The sequence below is a fragment of the Urocampus carinirostris genome, chromosome 6 (assembly GCF_059441175.1).
Source record: "Urocampus carinirostris isolate Australia breed hairy pipefish chromosome 6, RoL_Ucar_1.0, whole genome shotgun sequence".
In the NCBI taxonomy this organism is placed as follows: domain Eukaryota; kingdom Metazoa; phylum Chordata; class Actinopteri; order Syngnathiformes; family Syngnathidae; genus Urocampus; species Urocampus carinirostris.
In genome coordinates, this window is record NC_142354.1 from 40684206 (window position 1) to 40701483 (window position 17278).

The 17278-nt window shown below is 40.8% G+C and overlaps 1 protein-coding gene across 1 annotated transcript in view; it reads right to left on the bottom strand.

The window, feature by feature from the left end:
- tafa3a (TAFA chemokine like family member 3a) overlaps window positions 1-10112 on the bottom strand; it is a 189288-nt gene extending 179176 nt beyond the window's left edge. The window contains exon 1 of the mRNA XM_088337273.1: window positions 9618-10112. The gene's annotated coding sequence lies outside the window, so the exon portion shown is untranslated. The remainder of the gene's footprint in view (window positions 1-9617) is intronic.
- Between the last annotated feature and the right edge of the window lie 7166 nt (window positions 10113-17278).

Sequence of the window (17278 nt, forward strand, 5' to 3'; positions counted from 1 at the left end):
ATTACCAACAATAATTTAATGCAAAAAATGAATTCATAATTTGAATAAGAAAATATATTTTTCTACTTAATTATATTTGCATGTATTTTTTCCTTCTACAGTGAACGTCCAAGCGACTTCATTTTTGAACTTTTTTTATAATAAACCTCATTCATGTCGAGCAACTCAGTGTCTCACAACAAAATGTTCATTAACAATATATATGATATAAGGAAACACATGTACAATATAACATGTTAAACTACATAAATAAACATGTTTGAAAAAAAAAAGAAGATTTTTTTTGTATTTTGTAAAGGAAAATACGACAGTTTGTAAGGGCATGGAGCACACTAAATTTTGGGGAGCCATAGATCTCTGTTGGGACCCATAGATTTTTGAGCATGCGAGTCCCCGGGACCCATTACTTTTCACAGGTAAAATGTACACTGTTGAGGTGATGAAATTAAGTCGTGACTTGTTTTATTTTATTTACCAAAAAGTAAAATGTGTTTGATTACTTTGAGTCCCCAAAATTTAGTGTTATCGAGGTTGAAATTGTAAATCGGTGACAAATCTATGATAAAAATCTATAAATTCATTCAGTTTTAATCATCAAATTATGAATTCATTCTCTGCATCAAATTATTGTTGGTAATATACCGATTAAAGGGATAACCACAAACCTCTCTTGTTTTCATTTTCTCCTTTTATACTTCCTTTTTTTCTTAACTTCTTTATACAACATAATCATTCGTAATATAATGCATCAAAACAAGTGAGCCGTTTGAGAGCCGGCTCTCTTGAATGAGTTGAGCCGAAAAAGCCGGGTCTCTAAAAAGAGACGTACTTTTCACCACACAACTCGAGATCGGCGTGCAGACGAAAACTCGAACCGCGAGACCAAAACAACATCTGCCGGATCTGCCTGACGAAAAGTTCTGAGTGCGGTAAATCTTTGTTTAAAAAAAAATGTAATCGGGTAATAATGACAATTTTGTGTCAAAAAAGTTGCGTCCCAGGGACACACGTTGGTTTGAGAGTATGCGTCCTCAGCAAAAATGATGCGTCTAGGACGCAGGGACGCATGTAAACGAGAACACTGGTGGTCAAATAATACTCACTGGGCCTTTAAGCTCACCAAGGCATTACAAGCACGGTCATCGATCCAGCCGTGCTAGCAGCAAGGCAACGGAGAACACAAAACAAGGTGGAGTGAATCCTTAAAAATGGCAGACGTGAGAGAGCCTCTTTATCCAGATCGTTCTTCTCCCCGACTGGAAATCAGTTTCCGGCTCATGCATCTCAAACAGGTTCGCAGCGGTACCGGCCCGCCTGCCGACAACCCGTTTGGAGCGCCAAGGTTGCTTCGTGAAAAGTGAAAATTGGAATTCCTCTGCTGTCTTTTCTTGCTGAATGCTGATTTATTCTTTTCCTTTGGAGTTGTACGTCAATAAAAAATGTGAACTTTGCTGGATCATTAGATTGGGAATAACGCCGTTACAAATGACACAGTTACGTAATGGCGTTATTTTTTCAGTAACAGGGTAATTTAATTAACCGTAAATTCCGGACTATAAGCGGCTACTTTTTTCCCAAACGTTCAAGCCTGCGGCTTATTCAGGGATGCGGCCAATTTATGTAATTTTTCTAACGGCCGCCATCGGCGCTCGAGTACAAAAGGTAAGATTTAGACGGGTGGAATATATGCGCCGAGGAAGACTGCAACTTTTTGGCTTGTGCATACAGTGGAACCTCGGTTCTCGACCATAATCCGTTCCAGAACCCTGTTCGAAAACTGATTTGTTTGATCACCAAAACAATTTTTCCCATTAAAAATAATGTAAATCGTTTTAATCCGTTCCAACAACCTGAATGTTTACCTTGAATGTTTAACGTAAACATAAAGCTAACCGAGGCTAATCGTACGTTCGCGTTATCGTAATCTTCCGTACGAAAGATTACGCTAACATGAACGTGTAAAAATAAAAAAAAGGGCTAAAACACTTCGTACACCTATATTAAAAGCGAAAGCAAAACAAAGCAAGTTATATTATTATCATTAAAGCTTTGAAAACTCTCTCGGTGTACCGTCTTTCTTTGTAAATATGTGTAACCATGTATAATATGTATTTGCAACTGTATATTTTTGTAATGTATTTATTTTAGACACTTATTCTGATATGTTTTGCACGAATAAAAAAGATGGGCCGAAAAAAACGGCAGCTGACGGGAAGTGGGGACCGGTAAAGGTGAGTGTTTGTTTGTGGACGCGGCGGACAATAGTGGATATATATTCTTCCCAACCTTACCTTTGGAAAAATACACTTTTTTTCCTTGGATTACTTTCAACGGGACCCGGACTCTGCAGGTCTGCATCAAACCTTAAGTACCAGTATCATTTTCCAACATTTTGCCGGCAGTGATTTTTGAAAAGTGTACTTTTCTGAAGGACATTCAGTTTCAATCGCGGGACTTAAAGTCGGGTTTGGGTTGATTTTGTGTTTGTGTCACATTTTTTTAATATGGGCGCATGCGGCTTATATATAGGGTGCAGCTTGTGTAAGTACAGAATCGGTTTTCCTCTTAAAATGTGGTGCGTGCGGCTAATAATCAGGTGCGCTCTATAGTCCGGAATTTACGTTAATTATTTTTTTCGCCGTTACGCCATTACCGTTACCGATGGTCAAAAGCGATGGTTACATAAAATAAACTGAAAAAAATACTACCGGTAGCCGGTCTAATCTGCTAGGTTTATATGTCATCCCTGTACGTTTAGGTTTGAGAAAGCGCCCGTTGCAGCCAAAATGTATGTGAGTCATTTGCTATTGTTACTGTTTTGTCCATGGGGTGGTGCACATTAATTTAGTAGTGAATAAAGCAATGCTTGTATTGTCAGGCTGGTTTCTGACTCGGAGGGGCAAAATATTTTTTTGACTGCTACGCAAAAGAGAAATCTTGTGAAAAAATGGTTGTAAAAATAAATGAAGTTTGTAGGCCGTACAACCTTTGCAATAATACATGAGTCAATTCATTCAAAAGTGAAAAATAATTTTGCATTGCCGGAAACTAAGCAAAATGTAACTTGATGTCAAGTTTTGGACATGTTTGATATTGACCCACCGTAAATTCCGGACTATAAGCCGCTACTTTTTTCCCAAACTTTCAACCCTGCGGCTTATTCAGTGATGCGGCCAATTTATGTAATTTTCCTTACGGCCGCCAGCGGCACTCGAGTACAAAAGGTAAGATTTAGACTGCAACTTCTTAGCTTGTGCACAAATTAAATTAGCGTAGATATATCCTCATTATGCAAATTGCAAAAACAAAGGCACATAACGCAACTTTCAAGCTGAACACAATCGAGCAGTCTGACATAGAAGGAAACAGAGCTAACGCACATAAACTTAACTTTGCGAGCGAGATGCTAGCGTGTTTTTGAATAAGGGAGCGTGGGACGACGTCTACATGACAAAGTCTCTTTCCCATACTGAAGGAAGATGACTTTGATGACGTCAGTTATAAGGAGGAAGATGAGGATGGTTTACCGTGCTTACTACAAATACGGTATGTTTTTTTAGCAGAGCTGTTTACTGTGTTGCGAGCGTGTTGCTGGTAGCGTTTTGCTACCCTTCACAGGCACGGTTTGGGATGAAAGTTATAATATTATTATTAAAGCTTTGAAAACCCTCTCGCTGTACCGTCTTTCTTTGTAAATATGTGTAACCATGTATAATATGTATTTGCAACTGTGTATTTTTGTAATGTATTTATTTTAGAAACTTATTCTGATATGTTTTGTACAAGCAAATGAGAAGGAAGGGGCGGGGCAAACGCGGGCTGACGGGAAGTGTAGTAAAGGTGAAACGTGTTTGTGGACGTGGCCGACAATAGTGGGTATATATTTTTCCCACCCTTACCTTTGGAAATATACACTTTTTTCCTTGGATTACTTTCAACGGGCACCTGGACTCTGCAGGTCTGCATTAAATCTTAAGTACCGGTATCATTTTCCGTTCATTTGCCGGCTGTGATTTTTGGACTTAATCGGGTATTGGTGTCATGTTTGTTTGCTGCTGTTGGTGTCGGTGGATTTGTTCAGACCTAAAAAACAATCGATTTTGGACTGGACGGATCTATTGAAACTGACAAAGATGTTATATAACGAAATTGTGAATATGCTTGATTGCTGTTAAGATTGTCGAGAAGGGTTGTTAAAACCTCACAGTGTTTGTTTGCTGTTATTAGTGTCAATGAATTTGTTCAAACCGGACGGATCTATTGACACTATCAAAGATATTATATAACGAAATTGTGAATATGCTTGATTGCTGTTAAGATTATCGAGAAGGGTTGTTAAAACCTCACATTGTTTGTTAGCTGTTATTAGTGTCAATAAATTTGTTCAAACCCCAAAAAAATTCGTATTTGAATTGCGTTTTTTCAATGTCGGCGCATGCGGCTAATACACAGGTGCGGCTTGTGTATGTACAAAATCGGTTTTCCTCCCAAAATGTGGTGGGTGCGGCTTATAATCAGGTGCGCTCTTTATTTCGGAATTTACGGTAGTTTCCACACTCGGGATTGCTGTTGCTCACTGGTGTTTCAAGCGTTGCTCACCGACTTTGTGTGAACGCTCAGACCCGTGGAAAATTACAGGGAACATTGCTCACAAGCCTCTTCTGTTGACCACAACCCACGGCCCAAAACTCACAACAAACAATAAGTGACAAACCTCAACTCCAGATCCGGATTTTCACTCAATAGCTGTCACTCAGTTCCCGCCTCCACTAATCTCAGGGTGGCCTTTGCTCTGCCCGTCATCAACGCCGGCCAATAATGCGACACAATAAAAGGCTGTGGGACAAGAGCGGCCCGTAGGCGGCCTCGAGGGCTACTGATGGCGATCTATAAAACAATATAATGGCTCTCCTGTCAGCCAAGGGTGGGGCGAAGGGGAAGGGGAGAGATGAGTAAAGATCTACGTCTCCTCCGACTCTCCTAGGACACTTCAATTAATCACTCATGAATTGCATCAAGCTGCGATAGGCGTGTAAGGTTATTACCATGCCCTGTCCGCAGGATGAAATGTGATGATAGTGCTAATTGAGGTAGGAGCTTGGCTGGAGTGATGTCGATTGGTCCGTGAGGCGCTGACCTCACAACAGTTGACAAAACGGATGAAGGGCAGTAACAGGAACAAGGTGATTTCGGTGATGGGGGACAGGAAGATGCTAATTATATTTGTGTCTAGTGAAGGCAGCACAGCGACGCAGTGGTTAGCGCATGTGCGGCACAGTTCAAGCCATGGGAACCTCCTGCGTGGGTTCAAATCCAGCTCCAGACTTCCTGTGCGGAGTTTGTATGTTCTCCCCGTGCTTGCGTGGGTTTCCTCCGGGCACTCCGGTTTCCTCCCACATTCCAAAGACATGCATTTCAGGTGGATTGGCCGGTCCAAATTGTCCCTAGGTGTGAATGAGCGAGTGAGTTGTCGGTCCCCGTGTGCCCTGCGATTGGCTGGCAACCAGTTCAGAGTGTCCCCTGCCCACTGCCCGATGATTGCTGGGATGGGCTCAGCACCCCCGCGACCCTACTGAGGATAAGCGGTGCAGCTAATGAGATGAGATGAGAAGACAGCACACATTCGTAGAGAATTGGGACTTTCTCACTGTTAGATTATTAAAATGTGTCACTGAATTTGTAATCATGATTGCATGAGTTTTTCCGCTATATTTGTTTTCTCATTTAATCATAGAATAGAATAGAAAAGACCTTTATTGTCATTGTTAAAACATGGGTTGAATATATTGTGACAACGAAATTGGACGTGGCACTCCAGGTCCACATTATATATATATATTTATATATACCACAGCCATATCCCCGTGGGAGGTGGCTAGAGTCATTTCTGACTCTTTTTGGGAGATTCAGAGGAGGGGATTTCCAGCCCCCTCGCTCAACCCAACTGAGGTGTTGGGAGTCATTAGGTGACCAAACCCCCCAATTCCAACCCTTATGCCAAGCGCCAAGCAGGGAGGCAATGAGTACCAATTTTGTAAGTCTTAGGTATGACTCGGCCGAGGCTTGAACCAGCGACCTCCCAGACTCGGAGCAGGCGCCCTACCATCTAGGCTACCGAGCTGGTAACATTTTATAGTGAGGATAAAGAAAACAAAGAGATAAAGGAACAAAGAAGATGTTTGTAGTGTCCTTGTTGCATAGACTTTGTTTTCCTCCAGAGGGGGGTGTATGAGGGGGTGAGGGACAGACAAAGATGGCCGGATCCAACTAGATGTTTGATTTTTACCGTACACACGGTCCAGTGTTTTTTTCCCTAATTGCTCAGTCCACGTATTGAATAGATTTGGGAAGTACAGTCCTTAAGCATGCCCGATTAAAGTCGCCGGCGACGATAAAAGCTCCGTCGGGGTGTGCAAGCTGCTGTTTATTGAAGCAGCGGCAGGAGATTTCTCGCTATGCTAATGTTAGCATTGCTGTGATCATCATTTTATTCATTCCGATGAGTTGATGCTGTTGTCAAAAATTCCATTGTCAACTATTGTCGCCAGACAGAGTGAGATATCTCTGCATGAATACAATCTCTGCTGAGAGTCGCTCACGCGCAATCGCATCTCTGTCTTGAGCGGTAACATAAAAATACAGAAATGACGGGGTCAACATCAAAAGGACTACAGACGCCCCCCTACTTACGACCATTCAACATTTTTGTCGGGATATCGAAAGATACTTGGACATTGCTGTAAGTTAGATTTTGTATTGTGTGCACAGGACATTATTGTAGTGCTTCTTTTCACCGCTACCAGTGTGTGGCGCTGTGAGAGGTCACCCAGCATCCACTCCGAAGAAGAAATCCGTCTTCTACTTCCTGGTTCGTGTGTAATCATAACAACGTGTACCATATGGTTGGTGTAAAGTTTAAAGAAGAGGTGAGCCGTTTCTATTGAAACGAAAGTGGAATAAGAAAGCTTGATGCGGTTGAGAAAATGGTCGGAAAGCTTTTTTCGGACACTTTTTATCACAGAGGAGGACCTCTTGAAGCGCATCTTCCAAAAGTATGTTAAACCTCACTTTATTTAACCTTATAGAGAATATGATTTCATGAAATAATTATTTTTTAGTACAAAACAATACAGGCTACTTATACATGCCTTAAACATACTTATATAAACCTTAAACATCCAAAATATAACACTGAAGCAACTTACGAACAAATTCGACTCCGGAACCTAACTCGTTCAGAAGTCGGGCGGCGTATGTACTTGCAAAGTTTGAAAAGCAAAAATTGTGTATAATGGCAGTACCTTGGTGACGCATGAACATTTTAAGAGTCTGACTCGCCTCAATAGGATTTAAGTACTACTACAATACGGATTTGATGACATGCATTGTACATTATATGATACATTTAGGTTTTTTTTATTCATTTATTTATTTATTTATTTTGTTTCTGCAAACGTTATTGCGCAAAATCGTAAAAATATATACCTTGTGTGACTTATTTCAAGTGTTTTGTTGCTTCTTAATGTTATTGCACTTCTTTAAATTGGAATATTGTTACAATGCACTATTCTTGTTTATTTACGAACATTGCACTATTATTATAACTTAGGCCAGTCTAAATTAATACAGACACAGTCTGGAGAAAGGATTAGTATGAAACTGGAACTTCATTGACTTCTGTTCCATTTCTGTCATGGCTTTCTGCGTTCCGTACCTTTGGTACATGCATGATTGTCAGCTATTTTGAAAGTGCACTTGTGAAACCAGTACAGCCTTGTCCTGTACACAAACCCAGAATATTCTGTTTTATTCATTCTATTTGTATTATTCCTAATAAAAACCTCAAACTGATTTAAATACACAAAGGAAGAAAATATCTCTTCATCTTTATAATATAACGTAACACTCTTACAGGAAACTTTCAAAATTACGTAACCTATGACCAGGGTTGGGTAGGGCTACTTTAACTGGATTACTTTCAATTACTTTTGGATTACTCCAATACCAAATATGCTAATAAAAGACAAAGGAAACTAAATACGGATAAAATTACTAAATTTAGTGCAGGCTTGGGAAATAACGGAATACAGTAGCGGCAGTAGCTCAGGAGGTAGAGCGCTCGTCTTGGGATCAAGGGATCCCAGTTTGAATCCCGGCTTGTCCGTGTTACATGTCGAAGTGTCCTTGGGTAAGACACTGAACCCCTAAAACCCCCAATAAGCAGGTTAGCGTCTTACATGGCTGCAATACAAGGCCGCTATTGGGAAATGTGAAGCACACTGTAAAGCGCTTTGGGAAGTCAATGACTTGAAAAGCGCTATACGAATGCAAATCATTTCATTTCATTACATGGAATGGCAAAAATGATGTTGGCAAGCTCTCTCATCTCTCATTAGCTGCAACCGCTAATCCTCAGTAGGGTCGCAGGGGTGCTGGAGCCCATCCCAGCAATCATCGGGCAATGGGCAGGGGACACCCTGAACTGGTTGCCAGCCAATCGCAGGGCACACGGGGACAGACAACTCACTCGCCCATTCGCACCTAGGGACAATTTGGACCGGCCAATTCACCTGAAATGCATGTTTTTGGAATGTGGGAGGAAACCGGAGTGCCCGGAGGAAACCCACGCAAGCACGGGGAGAACATACAAACTCCGCACAGGAAGTCTGGAGCTGGATTTGAACCCACGCAGGAGGTTCCCAAGACATGAACTGTGCCGCACATGCGCTAACCACTGCGCCGCCGTATGTTGGCAAGCTGTTCGGATTTATTTTCATTTTGTTTCTGTCGGATCTTATGTTAGTTTTGCCAGAGATCAAAGAGATCAAAGCCAGGAGAGAAAGCTTACCACGTGTTGTGAGTCATAATTTTATTCATATTTAGTTTCTTTTGTCTTTTATTAGCATATTTGGTATTGGAGTCATCCAAAAGTAATTGAAAGTAATCAAGTTAAAATATCCCTACCCAGCCCTGCCTATGACTTTATGTGCAAACCTTTTCCTACAAATGCATTTTTAATGTGGTTTTAGTGTGTTGCTTTTAGAAGTTATCTTTAGATTTTATCTACAGCAGGTGGGCGTAACCCTCACCACGAATTAACTTCATTTATGAAAAAGCAAACAATTGGCATTGTTACGTTCTGTATCGTAGCTTGAATCCTTTCCTAGGATTTTTGTCCTATCATAAATGTGGATGAAGTATTTTTTTCGTCGCTCTTCCTGCAATTTGGAGTCAACCCATGAAGGATCCTGGAATTCATGGTAGGCTTTGTGATCCACACAAATGGGATGTCATCATGACATACTTGACAAAAGCATCTGCAGTCTCTGCTGAGGAGGCGATAGCTGCAACCAGGGGTGGGGGGGTTGTTGTTTAGTGGGTGGCATCTATTGCTTTCCTGCCTTTTGATCTAAACATGCACGAAGCAACTTGTACCCAACATGGATGCAACAGGAAAAAGACAGAAGATATGTCCATCCGTAATGATATGCACGTTCAGATCATCTGCGCGCATGTTCTTGTTTTTGAATTGTGGTTATTATTAAGGAAAATAATGTTCATTTATGGGACACACACAACATAAAATACATGCATTTATAGTAAGAGGCGCATTTTACCTGTCGTCGTGCTCAAACTTAATTCCGATATCTCATTTATTCTCCATTTTCAACCAGAAAGCCCGGCCAGACATCTTCAGCTTCTTCTTTCACGATCAAAAGCAATTTCCCCACGACTCCACAAAACATATCAGTGTAAAAACTGAAAAAAAAAGAGAGATCACAGTTTTGTGTTGTTGCACACACAAGGAATCAATCCACTAGTCCGCGGGAGCGAGATTGAGACGATATGCAGCCAGCGGGCTTGAAAGTCGATAAAAGTTGCTCCTCAAGTTCTCATCTTCATCTCCTTCTGAGCGTCTTGCACCCAAAGCGAGCGCTCACGCATGCTTTCTACCGCCTGTCGTTTCTTTCCTCTCTTTGGAACAAATTCTGAAACTAAAATCCTCCATTGTGGGTAGGCGTTGCAGTTGTGTTTTCTTTGGAGATGCGTCTTCCTCTGTCGGAAGGATGATTTGGAGGCATCCGAGGGCTGGCGGGTGAGAGACGCCGGAATCGGTGCTGCGGAATAGGCACCGAATAGATCGGTGCTGCAGCGCCCTCTAGTGGCAACCGTCTGTTCAGGCTTGAGAAGATGAGGAACAGGGTTGGGTAGGGTTACTTAAACTGGATTACTTTCAATTACTTTTGGATTACTCCAATACCAAATATGCTAATAAAAGACAAAAGAAACTAAATAGGAATAAAATGATGGCTCACAACACGTGGTAAGCTTTCTCTCCTGGCTTTGATCTCTTTGATCTCCGGCAAAACTAACATAAAATGACTGAAACAAAATGAAAATAAATCCAAACAGCTTGCCAACATCATTTTTGCCGTTCCATGTATTTCGTTACTTCCCAAGCCTGCACAAAATTTAGTCATTTTATTCATATTTTGTTTCTTTTGTCTTTTATTAGCATATTTGGTATTGGAGTAATCCAAAAGTAATTGAAAGTAATCAAGTTAAAGTAACCCTACCCAACCCTGACCAAAACACAATGCGGCACAGTTCTAAGGTCTTTCATTTCATTTCTCCTGTGTGGGTTCAAATCCAGCTACCAGCCTACCTGTGCAGAGTTTGCATGCTCTCCCCGTGCTTGCGTGGGTTTCCTCCGGGCACTCCGGTTTCCTCCCACATTCCAAAGACATGCATTTCAGGTGGATTGGCCGGTCCAAATTGTCCCTAGGTGTGAATGAGCGAGCGAGTTGTCTGTCCCTGTGTGCCCTCTGATTGACTGGCAACCAGTTCAGGGTGTCCCCTGCCCACTGCCCGATGATGGCTGGGATGGGCTCCAGCACCCCCGCGACCCTACTGAGGATAAGCGGTGCAGATAATGGATGGATGGATGGAGTTTCTTTTGTCTTCTATTAGCATATTTGGTATTGGAGTAATTCAAAAGTAATTGAAAGTAATCCAGTTAAAGTAACCCTACCCAACCCTGATGAGGAAGCAGTGACGTGCAGGAAATTTCGTGTTTAGTAGTGCAGAGTCAGAATTACAAATAAATGGACTTTCATCTTATTCATCTTTTTAATGGCAGGGAAAGAAAGCAATATAAAAATTTAGCATAAAAAAAACAAAACACTGTCCTGAAGAATTGCTGTCAACTGTGCACAGACAAGTGGGCAACACGGCAGCGCGGTTGCTAACGCGTGTGCGGCACAGGTCTGAGGTCATGGGTTCAAATCCAGCTACCAACCTTCCTGAGCAGAGTTTGCTTGTTCTCCCCGTGCTTGCGTGGGTTTCCTCCGGGTACTCAGGTTTCCTCCCACATTCCAAAAACATTCATGTCAGGTTAATTGGCTGGTCAAAATTGTCCCTGGGTGTGAATTGTCTGTCCCTGTGTCCCCTGCCCAATGCCCGGGGATGGCTGGGATGGGCTCCAGCACCCCCGCGACCCTACTGAGGATAAGCGGTGCAGATAATGGATGGATGTGCACAGACAAACGCAGCGGCGGTCACTAGATCATCAGGCAGGGATAATTCTCCAGGGCACTGTCCAAGGGGCAGAAGGAGAGGAAGACAGAAAAAAACTGAGCTTACATAAGCAAGGGATGGTTCCAGACGCAAGCCAGGAGCTGTCAACAGTGGAGAAAGCTGTCCAGAGTTGTGTTATTCTTGGAACCCCTACGACCCAGGTGGTTGAGGGACTCGAGATGGTCTTACTTTAGAGGGGGGGGTGCGCCGTTCTTAAAAAGCTTAAAGTTGAATGTTTGTATCTATTAAGTATGTGTCAACGATGCCCAACTGCGTTCAAAGATCCCCTGTGCTTTATTTTACACTGCGCCTATTTGCTTTTATCTTCCTTTTATCAGAGCTGTTCAGTGCGGAACACATTATGTTCGAGGAATGGGCACTAAGACGAGTGGTTGAGAATGACATGACGCTCGTCCTTGGAATTATTTTGTATTTTTTTTTGTTCTTGTAGCATGAAAAGGCCTGCTTCAAGTAAAGTCCAAATATAAACCAGACCCTGAGGAAGATTAAAAAAATAAGAGTCTACTCAGTGCGTCCAAGACATAATCAATGAGCTGACCAGGGCTGCAATGATGACACACGCCAGGAGATGGTGGCAGAGAGCAACAAAGTTCAAAATTCCGTACGCTCCAATAAGAGGAGACAAATAGCCTTACACGACATTTTCTGAACCCACAAATATTGCATTGTTGTTTGAAGGAAGCAGTAAAATATCTAGTAATTTTATTTAAAACCCACTATAATTTCATTTGTTTATTAAAAATGTTTTAGATTATTCTCATATGATCCCCCCAAATTTTGTCGTAGGTATTCTACAAAATATGTACACAGCAATATATTTTTTAAGCCATCATTGTTGCTTGTACATATAAACCTAAAAAAAATAAGATGTATTGTGTTATGAAACCCATAAAGTTTTTTCCAATTGATCAAAGTAACGGAATGATCCATGATGACTACTTTTAGACGTGTACTTTGAATATTACAGACGATTGTGAGTTTAAAAGTGCCTCGCCTGCCGACAGAGGCTGTACGGTCATTCCTCTTCTCTCGCATTAGCGCCAGGAAATCTTCCCACCACTAATTTTGTTATGATAGCAATTTTCTTTTCCATTTGTCTTCTCTTCATGCTCAGTGTACCAAGCCTTTAAGGGAACAATGAATCTTTGTGTCGTATCCTCTTCTTACTTTATTACGCACTTACAGTGGAACCTCGCTAGTTCACGGTTCCACTTTTGCGGGTTCAGAGCTTCGCGGGTCTAAAGAATATATCTTACCTTCTCAATAAAAGCATTTATTGACTTGACGCCATTGAGCGCGAGCTTATGTCAACTGAGGACACGGTGTGGACACTCTTACTGTGAAGGGGAGGGGGAGGCCTTGACACACAGCTTAGTCATGGTGAGTTACCGCTTCGCTCACCCCCCTCTCCTTCAACTCCACCCACCTCACCCCCTTCTTATGTGGCGCTCAGTTTATCATGTAGGAACTCGGCGACGCGACGTAAGTATATTGTCTTCTGTCACATTTCATCTTAAGTTTGACTTTATTATACCAAAAGCGAGCGGTTGTTTGTACTACCTAAACACGGCTAATTGTGTGTGCTTTCATGTATCTGTTGTAAAAGCCTTTCGACGCCGCTAGCTAAAGTATGTTGTTATTGTCAGAAGGTAGCTCTTTCACTTTCATTAAAATGAACACAGACCATTTTTTTAACTGTTGTTTCCCAAAACGCTTCACAAACACTCATCAAATATCACATTTTCACTGTTTTTATTTTCAATATGTAACCGGTAGTGTTAACAAGCGATATAAACTGCGATGGCTGCATGTGGTTGAGAGCGGTTAATACAATCATACTGAATGGTTTGTAGTGGTCCTATTCCTTGTACATACAACATATTTTTCCGTTTTGTTTTTTTTGTTATAACATAAATTTTTCTCTCTCTCTCTCTCTCTCTCTCTCTCTCTCTCTCTCTCTCTCTCTCTCTCTCTCTCTCTCTCTCTCTCTCTTTCTCTCTCTCTCTCTCTCTCTCTACCTGTATTCTATATGGTGTACTGTATACAGGGGGGTATTCTGTATACCTGTATACGTTTTTTTAAGCATTTTTGAAAGGGCGCCGCTACTTTGCAGATTTTCAGTTTTCGCGGGTGGTCTCGGTGCCCATTGACCACGATAACCGAGGGATTACTGTATCTCATTGTGTCGTATTCATCTAACATACCTATAATAATAATAATGCATGTTTATTTTAATCACTCTAAAACAAAAGCGTTATGTTCTGTAATGAGTAGTACAATGGTCCATTTACTTTCTGACTAAATATTTGTCCGTAATATTGCATTTACTTGTGAAAATGTATCATTCCTTTTAACCTCACCTGACATTATTGTTCGTCATCTTTCTGCTATGGGTACCCAAGAACCTCAAAAAAGCTAGGGAGAAAATGAAAAGTAAAGGACTGCATTTTGTTCTCCGTAGATTGTGTTGTCGTTTGTGCTTTTAGCACTCGTTTTCGGTTGCACTAAACATTACAGCGACATCTAGTGGTGGAATGAAACACACTGTGCCTTTGAAATAGTCTTTTCAACGCCAGTTTTTGAGAATGACCCACAATATAATATTTTTCTTCAGGTGCCAGTAGCTCAGAAGGTTAAGTGCTTGTCTTGGGATCAAGAGGTTACGGGTTCAATCCCTATTCACTAATTCTATAATTTAGGGGCGGTAGGCCAAATCGGCATCCCTTGTCTCACTAGCGCCCTCTGACTTGAAGCAAAAGAACTATTATATGCCTTCAGGGTTGGGTGGGTAGGATTACTTTAACTTGATTGCTTTCAATTACTTTTGGATTACTCCAATACCAAATATGCTAATAAAAGACAAAATAAACATAATATGAATAAAATGACTAAATTTTGTGCAGGCTTGGGGAGTAACGGAACATGTGGAAAGGCAAAAATGATGTTGGCAAGCTGTTTGGATTTATTTTCATTTGTATCTGTCGCATTTTATGTTCGTTTTGCCGGAGATCAAAGAGATCAAAGCCAGGAGAGAAAGCTTACCACGTGTTGTGAGTCATCATTTTATTCATATTTAGTTTCTTTTGTCTTTTATTAGCATATTTGGTATTGGAGTAATCCAAAAATAATTGAAAGTAATCAAGTTAAAGTAACTCTACCCAACCCTGCATGCCTTACTCTGCATCTGCAGAATCTATTACGTTATATAGAAATTTTATACATAATATTCATCACGTAATGTGAAAATCCAGCTATTTTTAAAAAGAAAATCCCAAAACTGCTAAGTTAAATTAGGAAAACCTTTAACACTGAATAAACATATCATGCTAAATTTTATATTCCAAAAGTAATTTCTTAGGCAATGATTTTAAAAATAAAATCTTTCTTATTTTTTCCCATTATATTTCTCAGTCCAGAGGTTATAATATTATACATTATTACCCAATCTTATGTGTGAAAATGCTAGGTGAATGGTAAAACATATCAACTGTTTCTGGGGTTTTTGAGGAAAAGGGTTTTAGGTCAAAGGGATCAATTTGTTTTTTGTTTAGAAAATGGTGATTACATTTCTAAATATATTTTCTCAAACATAGACCTTAAAGCAGTGTTCATTTTACCTGTGAAAAGTGATGGGTCCCGGGGACTCGCATGCTCATAATTCAATGGGTCCCAACAGAGATCTATGGGTCCCCAAAATTTAGTCTTATCGAGGTTGAAATTGTAAATCGGCGACAAATATATAATATAAATCTATATATTCATTCAGTTTTAATCATCACAGTTTATTGGTAATACAAATGAGTTATCACTTCAAGATTTTTCAGTTCACAACAATATTGTACATTATACAAAATAATATGGCTGAAATAATTATGAGAATCTATATTTTCATTTAGTTTTAATCATCACAGTTAATTGGTAATACAAAGCAGTTATCACTTCAGATTTTTCAGTTCACAATATTGTACATTATACATAATAATATTGCTGAAATATTAGTCTATATATCCATGCAGTGTTAATCATCACCGTTAACTGGTAATACAAAGCAAGTTATCACTTCAGATTTTTCAGTTCATATATTCTTCGTGGTTTGCTGTCCCGCCACAGTTGTAATGCCTTCTTAAGGTCCAATCCATTATCATCCTCCTCATAGCGTAACCAGGAATATGATTTAGTCCATTTTGTCAGAAAAGTCCTTTTCTCGCTGGGAGTATTCTTTTGTTTATTTTCTTTCGTCGAATGGTTTCGCTTCAACTCGCGTGTTTTCCTGCCTCCGCGATCTTCTGAAGAATTTTTCGCCCGTTTTTTCGTGCCGGAATTATTGCCGTTGTTATCACTTCCTGCATTATGTTTCGACTTATTATTGACACTGAAGAAATTACCAATTTTTTTGTTGATTTTCACCTCAACTCGACGACAAGCACCACAACAATGATGTAATCTCGATGCAACGAGATCTCGTTTGCCGGCGAGATCGGCGTGCTGACGAAAACTCGAACCGCGAGACCAAAACAACAATTGAGTATCTGCCTGATGAAAAGTTTGTCTTAAAAAATGTCTTGATTAAAACATTCCGTTTTGTGGATATATTGACGAAAGGCGTCATGAAGTACTCTGTATGTTTATGTATTGGCGCTCCATTTATCAAAAAAAAATTCTACCTAAGCCCTGACTAGTTACTATTAACTCTCTTCTGCATGTGGTTCAGTACCTTGCACGATCATATTTGAAAATGCTCGCAAAATCTTGGGATTGAACCCACAACCTCTGGTTTGCAAGATAACCTCTCTTCCTCTGAGCTCCATTGCCCCGAGCAACAAATGGGAACCTTTCATCCATGGAAGGCAGTGAACATTATCGCCACCGGCAGGACACAGTTGTTAAGGTCCAGTATATTGGCTGTCACTCTAGCAGTCAGAACGATTATTAATCAATACCATACTTTCAAGAATAGATTTTCTTTTTATTGTCTGGCCTCCTGGGGAGGGTAATCGCCCTGAAGGGAAACACATAAGGACGAATACACAAATCCTGGGAAGGTGAACAAGAAAGGATGTCAGGTCGTTAGCATTGACCCACGTGGGCCAGAATTTCTGAAGCTGATACACGACTACCAATGCCGGCCCAATGTTTAAAATCCGTACACTTCAATAATTGGCTAGGATTCGGAAAACTGCTATAGCTCGAATTGTTCAAGTCAAGTCAAGTCAAGTCAAATTTATTTATATAGCCCTGATCTTAAACCAACATGCAGGCAAGGAACAACTCAAAAACCTCAGCGTAAGGAAAAAGAGAAACCTTGAGAAGGGACCTCACAAGTGGTATCCCCCTCTCAGGATGACCAGGGTGAATTACATTTAGCATTACAGTACACAAACATAGTAAACACTAGGTAACATGTAGAAAATTAAAACTAGTCCAGAAGTCTATGACGGCCATGACGCAGCTTTCCATCTCTGCCAGCTGGTACATGCAGGCGTTCACATGCTTCAGGTCAAACGTGGTCCGCTGACTCATCTCAAATCGTCCTTCTCCTTCGTATCACCACCAGGCAGGCAGTCGGAAAAAGACGGGACAATACAGAATATGAGGTGGGCATCAATCATAAGCTTTGGAATAGAAGTGTGTCTTAAGCCTTGATTTAAAAACTTCCATTGAGGTTGCAGATCTTATCTCC